The following is an 11,016-nucleotide window of genomic DNA, read 5'->3' on the forward strand; positions in this document are numbered from 1 at the left end:
CTTCCGTCCTTGCGGCGCTCGCGGGAGGGGTTTAAGCCGGAGTCCAGAATAGAAGTGTGTTTTACAACCTGGAAGCTGTTTCCCCCAGCCAACCCCCGAAAGCTTTCTCGAGACTTTGGGCTCTGCCTCCCCCTCCTGGCCATGCGGTTTTTGGCGAGTGGCTTTTTGGTTACATGCTTCTTTTTTCTCTCTAGAATGATGGGTTTGTCCTACCCAGGGACAAACAAGCACTTTCCAAGTCTAATCAATCCTCTGCATAGATAGGATTTGCTCAGCCCGTTTATTTTACAATCTTGAACCAGTTCCCAACATTTAAGAATGTGGAGATTTCACATTAAAAATCCAGATTTCTGGGAGTTCCTATTGTGGCTCAGCAGGTTAAGAACCCAACTTAACTCCATTGATCCCTGGCCTTGCTCATTGGGTTAAGGATCCATGAGGCGTTGCCTGGAGCTGCAGCGTAAGTGGCAGACATCTCTTGGATCTTGGCTGTCTGTGGCTTAGGCCAGCAGCTCCAGCTCCCATTCCACACCTAGCCTGGGAGCTTCCATATGCCATCCTGTATGTTTTTTAGGGTGCAGTCCTAAAAAGAAAAAAAAAATCCAGATATCCTGAAAAACCCAGAACTCTTAGCCTTCCTGGACCATCCTTCTGCCCAGCAACAGGTATCTGAATTGTGGCTGACAATTGTCAGCTTCACTCCTTTCCTTCTATAGGTTTGATTTAGATCTCCTGGATCTTTTGTATTATTAACAATTCTGTACTGGAGTTCCCGTCGTGGCACAGCAGAAACGAATCCAACTAGGAACATGAGGTTGTGGGTTCAATCCCTGGCCTCTCTCAGTGGGTTAAGGATCTGGCGTTGTGGTGAGCTGTGGTAGGTTGAAGATGCGGCTTGGATCCTTGGATTGCTGTGGCTGTGGCTGTGGCGTAGTCCGGCAGCTGTAGCTCCGATTTAACCCCTAGCCTGGGAACCACGGGTGCAACCCTAAAATAAGCAAAAAAATAAAAAATAAATAAATAAAAATATGTACTTATGTTAATGTGGATTAAAATATTTAAATAGTTGTAATGGTGAAATAAAATTTCCTTTTAGAATAACTGAGAAAATAAAAAATATACCCTGGGGGAAAAAACATAAAAGAAGGCACTGATGGAGAAATCAGTCAGTTAAAAGAAGGGAGTTCCTGTTGTGGCTCAGTGGTTAACAAACCTGACTAGCATCGATGACAGCGAGAGTTTGATTCCTGGCCTTGTTCAATGGGTTAAGGATCCAGCGTTGCCCTGAGCTGTGGTGTTGGTCACAGATTCAGCTCCAATTCAGCATTGCTGTGGCTGTGGTGTAGGCCAGCAGCTGTAGCTTGATTCAACCCCTAGCCTGATAACCTCCTTATGCCTTGGGTGTGGCCCAAAAAAGACAAAAAAAAAAAAAAAAAAGAAGCAGCAGCAGCAGCAAGATGCAAACCACTACATATTGTATGATTTTGTTTATATAAAATATCCAGAGTAGGGGAATCCACAGAGACAGAAAGCAGATTGGTGGTTACCAGGAACTGGGGGGAGAAGTGAGGAGGAAGTGACTACTTAACAGGACCAGGGTTTCCTCTTGGGTTCAAATGTTTTGAAGCTGTAGTGGTAATAATTGCTCAACATTATGAATATTCTAGAAGCCACTGAATTGTACACTTTAAGTTAGTTTGGGGGTTTTTTTGGCCACATCTACAGCATATGGAAGTTCCCTAAGCCAGGGATTCAATCAGAGCTGCAACTGTGACCTGTGCCACAGCTGTGGCACCTCGGATCCTTAACCTGCTGCACCACAGCAGGAGCTCCAAGGTAGTTTTGTTGTGTAAGTTTTACCACAATAAAAAATTTTTTTAGGAGTTCCCGTCATGGCGCAGCGGTTAACAAACCTGATTAGCATTCATGAGGACACAGGTTCTATCCCTGGCCTCACTCAGTGGGTTAGGGAGCCGGTATTGCCGTGAGATGTGGTGTAAGTTGTAGACCCAACGCCGATCCCATGTTGCTGTGGCTGTGGTGTAGGCTGGCGGCTACAGCTCCAATTAAACCCCTAGCCTGGGAACCTCCGTATGTCCTGGGTATGGGCCTAAAAAGACAAAAAAAAAAATTTTTTTTTTAAAGGAGGAAATTGCTTTACATTGAAACATGTAAAAACTATGTAGTATGGGGAAATAGCAGAACCCATAGAGGTGATCAAAATTGCCTAAAGTTTAGGAAATATTGCTTTGGCCAGAGCACTTCAAACAAATAGTTTTAGAATAGAGAAAAGGGAGTTCCTGTTGTGACTCAGTGGTTAATGAATCCGATTAGGAACCATGAGGTTTTGGGTTCCATCCCTGGCCTCACTCAGTAGGTTAAGGATCTAGTGTTGCCCTGAGCTGTGGTGTAGGTGGCAGACAGATCCTGTGTTGCTGTGGCTGTGGCGTAGGCCTGTGGCTACAGCTCCCATTAGACCCCTAGCCTGGGAACCTCCATATGCTGTGGGTGCAGCCCTAGAAAAGGCAAAAAGACAAATAAATAAATAAATAAATAAATAGAATAGAATAAAGTATCTCCTTGCCAGCTAAGTGGCAGGCAGGGAACCCTGTGTTTAGGGAGGAGCATCCAAAGGGATTAAAGACCCAGATTAAATGGGGCAGGGTGATATTTTGAGATATATGACCTCATTCTTTCTGCTCTAGAATTTCACCCCCTGAGGCCCAAAGCTCATTGCCCCAGGGGAGAGGGGGGGTGCGACAGAGCAGAAAGTAGGAACAAAGGATTCTTTGTGGCTTTCATCCTCTACAGCTCAGAACCCTCTGGAGAACAGAGCTTTGCAAAAATATTTTTGGATTTGAGGAGGGAGGTCCAAAAGGTTGTAGATGTGTCTACAGCAAGAGGAAAGATGAGAAATGGAAGTAGAGATCCTAGTAGGTCTTCCATCTTGGAAAAAGCCCTTTGCTGACCCTCTGCCACCTTTTGGCCACTGCCTCATTTCTCATCTCCCTTTATAACTAAACACCAAAAAGTTGCTTACATTCTCTGTCTTCAGTTCCTCCCCTCCCTCTTTGCTCATAGTTCCCCTCCCCTCCAATTCTCCCCAGGCTGCTCTTATCAAGGATGCCTTGACTCCAGTGTTGTTAAGTCTTTGGCTACCCATCAGCAGCATTTCATGCAGCTGACCCCTCCTTACTCTTGAAACACTGTCCACACTTGGCTTCTAGGGCACTACACTTGTGATTTTTTTCCCTGCCTCACAGTTGCTCCTTCTCAGTGTCTTGTTAATTTTACTCTCACGTCCTTCAGGTGTCTGCTTAAATGTCACCTTTTCAGTGAAGTTTTCCTTAATGGCTTAATTTAAAAGAGCATATATTAGAGTTTCTGTGTGGCACAGAGGAAACAAATCTGACTAGTATTCATGGGGATGTGGGTTTGATCTCTGGCCTTGCTCAGTGGGTAGGGGATCCAGTGTTGCCATGAGCTGTGGTGTAGGTCTCAGATGCAGTTTGGATCCTGTCTTGCTGTGGCTGTGGTGTAGGCCAGCAGCTGCAGCTCCAATTCAACCCCTAGCCTGGGAACTCCATATGCTGTGGGTGCGTCCCTAAAAAAAAAAAGAGAGAGGGAGTTCCCAAAGTGGCTCAGTGGTTAACGAATCCGACTAGGAACCATGAGGTTGCGGGTTCAATCCCTGGCCTCACTCAGTAAGTTGAGGATCTAGTGTTGCCCTGAGCTGTGGTGTAGGTGGCAGACATGGCTTGGATCCTGTGTTGCTGTGGCTGCGGCAGAGGCCTGTGGCTACAGCTCCCATTAGACCCCTAGCCTGGGAACCTCCATATGCTGTGGGAGCGACCCAAGAAATGGCAAAAAGACAAAAAAAAAAAAAAAAAAGGCATGCATTCTCCTCACCCCCAACCAAACCAGTACTTTCTTGCTTACTCTCCTTTCTTGCTTAGTTTCTTAGCATCTGTCACCATTTAACATGCCATATATTTGTCAGTCTCCCTTCCCCGCCCCAACCACAGTGTAAGTTCCACAGGGCTTTTTTTTTCTTTTTTTTTTTTTCTGTTCTCTCCTGTATCTCAGTGTAGAAAAGCTCTTATCACTAGGCACCTTTCAAATATTTTCTAGAATGAAGAAAGATCTACAAGAGACAGGCACCTGAATCCCAGGTGGCAGCAGATGGTATTTGGCTTTTGGCCTTGTCACAGATGTCTGATCCCCTTGGAGGCAGGGAAGGTGTACCAGATGCTTTTGGAACTTTGGGTTACATCTGACAAGCTCACCTCTGATTTTAGCCGCAATTTTTGTAGATGGCTCTGTGTATATTGTCTGTGCCTCATTTCAAGTGTGCTGTGGGTTTCTCCGCCTTTCTGTTTCAGAGCTTTCTCCTAAGCCTTAGGAGCTCTCTTGACCCATAGGCATAGCCTGGGCATGCAGAAGAGCTGATGCCTTCAGGGGCAACCACCAATTGAGGACAGAAGCCAAAGCATACTTTGTAGAATTTTCCTTTTATCCTGTGTCATTTTCCTCACTCCCTCTCTCTTAGTTCCTGGAATCGTCTACCAAATATCTGTAGCCAAGTTCTAGGCTCAGACTCTGCTTTTATGGGGATACAAGCTACAGCACTTAGTAGGAAGCAGCACTAGAAGGCAGGCCAGAGGGACAGGAATCTAGAACTAGATCACCCACCATTCAGAAGGCAGCAAAGACCTCACCACTGTTAGTGAGTAGGATGGTCATAACCCCTAGTGTCCTGAAGCACAAGACTCTTACCTTTGGTAGACTGGAATGAGGTAGAAATTAAAGGGAAAGCTTGGCTTATGAAGTAGCTTTGGCTCTCCAAATATAATTACAAGGATTATAGAGGTGGTTAACTTTTCTAAACTACCTTAGAAGCTTTGAAGAAAGAATGAAAGCCTCTTCTCAGCCCCCTCAACTCAGGACATGATATGAAAGTCAGAAATTCTCCCAAGGCAGCATGTAAAGACGGGCTCCTGCAGCCAGGGAAGAGGAGTGTGCTGAAAATGAGGCCCAAGATTTAATCAAGGGCAGCATGGCTGCAGAGGAGACCTGTGATCCTTAACAATTTTCCTGTACTAGAGTCAGGGCTCTTTTTTTTTTTTTTTTTTTTTTGCCTTTTAGGGCCATATGCGTGGCACATGGAGATTCCCAGGCTAGAGGTCAAATCAGAGCTGCAGCTGCCAGCCTACACCACAGCCACAGCAATGGGGAATCCGAGCCGTGTCTGTGACCTACACTATAGTTCAGGGCAACACCAGATCCTTAACTCACTGAGCAGGGACAGGGAACGAACCCACATCCTATGGATATTAGTCAGGCTCATTTCTGCTGAGCCACAATGGGAAGTCCAAGTCAGGGCTTTGAAAAGGAAAGAATGGGACCCTAAGGTCTCTCATGGGGATATTTGGGTGGATACCTAAGAAACTTGAACCCCCAGAACTCCTGGACCCTTCTGACCAATAGCAGGTGCCTCCTTCCCTTGATAGAGAAGAACAGCCTCATTTCTCCTGTAGACAATACGAAGATCCCAGCTAAGGTGGGTGGATAACTTTTAAAATGATGCCAATCCTTCTGAAGCTCCACCTCTCATTGCCTCTAGACCAATAGCTAGGATCAAGCATCAGCATAGTCCAAGTTGTGAAGTACAATCCCTACTCTGGGAGGAAATAGCTTGATCACCCAAAGGTTGCAGGCCATGTCTAACTGTAGGACCTCCTTGGGAACAGCTGTGTTTATGGATCTCTACGGTAACAGATGGGGGTAGAGGGTATATAAGACTGGGTTGGAAGTTGATTGTAATGAGAACATTTCCCACGACTCAAGACTTAGAGTTCTGGAGTTCCCGTCGTGGCGCAGTGGTTAACGAATCCGACTAGGAACCATGAGGTTGCGGGTTCGGTCCCTGCCCTTGCTCAGTGGGTTAACGATCCAGCGTTGCCGTGAGCTGTGGTGTAGGTTGCAGACGCAGCTCGGATCCCGCGTTGCTGTGGCTCTGGCGTAGGCCGGTGGCTACAGCTCCGATTCAACCCCTAGCGGGAGCGGCCCAAGAAATAGCAACAACAACAACAACAACAATAACAACAACAAAAGACAAAAAAAAAAAAAGACTTAGAGTCCTGCCAAGAAGACCTGGAGCTTGACCTAGTGTACTAGTGGATGACTCTAGAAGCTTGGATGTGATGGTGGCCTATGATCGATGACCTGAAGATGCCAGAATTGCTTTGACTGAGTTTTTTTTTTTCTTTTCATTTTTGGCTGCCCTGTGGCATTTGGGGTTCCTGGGCCAGGGATTAGATCCAAGCTACAGTTTTGACCTACCAGCAGCTGCAACATGGGATCCTTTAACACACTGTGGTTGGCCAGGGATTGAACGAACCTATGTCCTTATGCTTTATTTTTTAAAAATTTCTTTCTTTCTTTTTTTTTTTGTCATTTTTGCCATTTCTTGGGCCGCTCCTGTGGCATATGGAGGTTCCCAGGCTAGGGGTTGAATCGGAGCTGTAGCCCCCGGCCTACACCACAGCCACAGCAACGCGGGATCCGAGCCGCGTCTGCAACCTACACCACAGCTCACAGCAACGCCGGATCCCCAACCCACTGAGCAAGGCCAGGGATCGAACCCGCAACCCCATGTTCCTAGTTGGATTCGTTAACCACTGTGCCACGAGGGGAACTCCTGTCCTTATGCTTTAGAGATGCCACGGATCCCTCATGCCACAGTGGGAACTACTAGTTCTGTATCTTGATGGTGATGGTGGTGGTTATATGAACCTCCTCATGTGATAAAATGACTCAGAACTGTACAAATATTGTACCAATGCTAATTGCCTATTGTCTTTTTTTTCTTTTTAGGGCCACACCCGAGGCATTTGGAGGTTCCCAGGCTAGGGGTCTAGTCGGAGCTACAGCTGCCAGCCTACACCACATCTCACAGCAATGCCACATCCTTAACCCACTGAGTGGGGCCAGGGATCTAACCCAAATCATGGATACTAGTTGGGTTCATTACTGCTTATCCACAGTGGGAACTCCTAATTGCCTGGTTCTGCGTAGCCTGGAAACTTCCATATGCCTCAGGTGCAGCCCTAAAAAGACAAATAAATAAATAAATAAATAAAGTGACAAATGTGTCATGGTTAAGTTTAATTTATCCCAGGGATACAAAGGTAAACTAATGTTAGAAAATCTATAAATATACTATACAAACAGATTAAAGAAGAAAAACCATGTAATGATCTCAATATATACCAAGAAAGTATGTGATGAATACTTCATTGGAAAGAAAAATTCTTTGTAAAATAAAAACAGAAAGAAGGAGTTCCCTGGTAGTTCAGTGGGTTAAGGATTAGGCATTGTAACTGCTGTGGCTCAGGCCACTGCTGTGGTACAGGTTAGATCCCTGGTCCCAGAACATCTGCATACTATGGGCACGGCCAAAGAGAGTGAGAGAGAGAGAAATTTTTAATTGGATAGAAGACCTCCTCCAAAAACTTCCAACATCCATTGTTTTTAAAAATTCCTAGGTATTGTTTTTTACTGTTGCATCCTTTTTTGGTAAACAATTACCTGTACATGTTTAAAGTGTATACTTGGATGACTTTTTTTTTTCGTTTTATGGTTGCACCTTGCATATGGAAGTTCCCAGGCTGGGGGGAGTCAAATCAGAGCTGTAGCTGCTGGTCTATGCCACAGCCATTGCAATGCCAGATCCCAGATCCCAGCTACATCTACGACCTATGCTACAGCTTGTGGCAATGCCAGATCCTCAACCCACTGAGCAAGGCCAAGGATCAAACCCGAATCCTTATGGAGACTAGTTATGTCCTTAACCCGCTGGGCCACAATGTGAACTCCTATAATTGGATGACTTTTGTCTTATGTATATACCCATGAAACCATCATCACAATCAAATGATGAACATATTCACCATCCCAAAAGTTCTTTGTGTTCCTTAGTAATTCTTCCCTCTTACCCCTCACTCAGGACACCACTGATCTGCTTTTTGTCACTTTAGATTATTGTCATTTTTTAGAAATTTATGCAAATGGAGTCCCTCTTGTGGTTCAGCAAAAACAAATCTGACTAGTATCCATGAGGATGCAGGCGTTGCTGTGAGCTGTGGTATAGGTCACAGATGAGGCTCAGATCCTGTGCTGATGTGGCTGTGGCATAGGTTGGCAGCTGTAGCTCCAATTTGACCCCTAGCCTGGGAACTTCCATGTGCCATGGGTATGGCCCTAAAAAGCAAAACAAAAACAAAAACAAAACAACAACGAAACATATATATATATATATATACACACACACACACACACACACATATGGAATAATTCAGTATGTACGAAACAAATCTAGTTTCGTTTACTCTGCATAATTACTTTGAGATTCATCTATGTCGTTTGGTACATTAGCACTCCTCTTTATTAGTGAGTGGTATTCCATTGTGCAGAAACACTACAGTTTGTTTATCTCCTCACCTGCTGGTAGAAATTTGGATTGTTCCTAGTTTTGGGCTATTATAAATAAAGCTGCTACAAACATTTGTGTACAAGCCTTTGTGTGGACATGTGTTTTCCTATCTCTTAGGTATGTGTTTAAATTTTTGTGGAAGCCAGGCTATTTTCTGAAGCAGCCATTTTACATTCCCACCAATAATGTATGAGGATTCCAATTTCTTCACATTCTCATCAAAACTTGTTATTTTCTCTGTTTTTAAAAATACCCACCCTAGAGGAAGAAATCTCAAAAATCACCATTTGCCTCCTCAGACTAGGCTTACCAATTTATTTCTCTGCAGAGAAATCAATCCAACTAACTCAATACTGAATAAATCTTCGAAAAATTGTGTGCACATTTACATGTTTCCACAGACAAAACTATGAAGCGAGGTAGATACAGATGTGTCTAGCTACACCCTTGTGCCATCTGCCCTGATCGTTCCTCCCCATCTAGGTCAATGTTTATACTGAGATTTGAAATACCCTTCCACTGTTTCTATTTGAAAATACAAACACATATATTCATATTTCCTCCCTTTCTCACTTACTGCAGCATAATATAAAACCTGTAAAGGAGTTCCCATCATGGCTCAGCGGAAACACATCTATCATCCGTGAGGATGAAGGTTCGATCTCTGGATTCGCTCAGTGGGTTAAGGATCCAGCTTTGCTGTGAACTGTGGTGTTGATCGCAGACTCAGCTGGGATCCCGCATTGCTGTGGCTGTGGTGTAGGCTAGCAGCTACAACTCTGATTTGACCCCTAGCCTGGGAGCCTCCATAAGCCATGGGTGCAGCCCTAAAAAGACAAAAACAAAACAAAACAAAACAAAACCCTGTAAAGCCCCCTTGTATGGTCAGGCCACTCAAGATGGCTGTTCTTCTGCTCTCGGTACATTTCAAGCTCGACCAGTCCCAGCTTCTCCTACACCGACTCACTTGACTATTCAATCCTCTTAATCACAGGGCTTAATCAGTAACCGCCTTCATGTTTGCCCTAGCTGCTGGTTTCCCTGGTAACTGATGAGCCGAGGTGACATCAATTTCCCTTGTAAATGGTAGCCTCATTCTCTCTGCTGCTCCACCCACCCCAGTAGCAAAGAGTGCTGTCTTGATTGATCTGCTTGCTGTCTGTCATACACAGTGGGGGGTGCTCTAAGACTTTGCCTGGGATTTGTAAGATTCTCCATCTAAAATCATTGACTCTGTCACTCTCTCCAGGATCTCTTTAAAGTCTCACAGCTGGGCAATTACCAGGCTTGCAGGCCTGTGGAGTGCAGCCAGACACCCTCACTTTCTCCACGACACATCCTGGAGGTCACACCTCAGCAGGACATAGAGATCATTCATTCCTTTTTATAGTGGCAATGTATTCTACTGGGGGAAGGTCGAATAATCTATTCCATTATGTATTCAATGTTCAAATTGTTTGTCTTTTTAAATATTGTGAAGTACACATAAAACTGAGCATCCTAACCATTTTTAAGGGTACATGTGTACAGTGACATGAAGTACTTTCACTTTCTTGTGCAACCATCACCACCGTCCGTTTCCAGAACTCTCTTCATCTGGCAAAACTGAAATTCTGTACCCATTAGACAACAACTTTCCATTTCTTCCTCCCCTCCGCCTTGGTAATCACCATTCCACTTTCTGTTTCTATGAACTTGAGGTACAGAATAGAAATAGATCCCACAAATACTATGGGATCATACAGTATTTGTCTTTGTACTGGCTGATTTCTCTCAGCAAAATGTCTTTAAAATTTATGTTGCAGCATGTGTCAGAATGCCCTTGCTTTTTTAGGTTGAATATGGTTCCATTGTATGGCTATACCACATTTTGTTTTTCCATTCATCTGTCAATAGACACATGTGTTGCTTCCATCTTTTGGCTATTGTGAATAATGCTGCTATGAACACAGGTATGCAAATATCTCTTTGAAACATGCTTCCAATTTTTGGGGGTACACACCCAGTAGAATTGCTGGATCATGTGGTAATTCTATGTTAAATTGTTTAAGGAGCCACTGTACTGTTTTCTTTTTTTTTTAATTAATTTTTTTTTGTCTTTTTGCCTTTTCTAGGGCTGCTCCCTCGGCATATGGAGGTTCCCAGGCTAGGGGTCTAATTGGAGCTGTAGCTGCCGGCCTACGCCAGAGCAAAGCAATGCAGGATCCAAGGCGCGTCTGCAATCTACACCACAGCTCATGGCAACGCCGGATCCTTAACCCACTGAGTGAGGCCAGGGATTGAACCCACAACCTTATGGTTCCTAGTTGGGTTCCTTAACCACTGAGCCACGATGGGAACTCCACCACTGTACTGTTTTCCATAGTGGCTGCATCGTTTTACATTTCCACCAACACTGCACAAGGGCTCTAATGTCTCCACATCCTCGCCAACACTTTTTTTTTTTGCCACATCTTTGGCATGTGGATGTTTCCAGGCCATGGATCAAAACTGCCTCACAGCAGCAACCCAAGCTGCTGCAG

Source organism: Phacochoerus africanus, chromosome 4 (genome assembly GCF_016906955.1).
Source record: "Phacochoerus africanus isolate WHEZ1 chromosome 4, ROS_Pafr_v1, whole genome shotgun sequence".
In the NCBI taxonomy this organism is placed as follows: domain Eukaryota; kingdom Metazoa; phylum Chordata; class Mammalia; order Artiodactyla; family Suidae; genus Phacochoerus; species Phacochoerus africanus.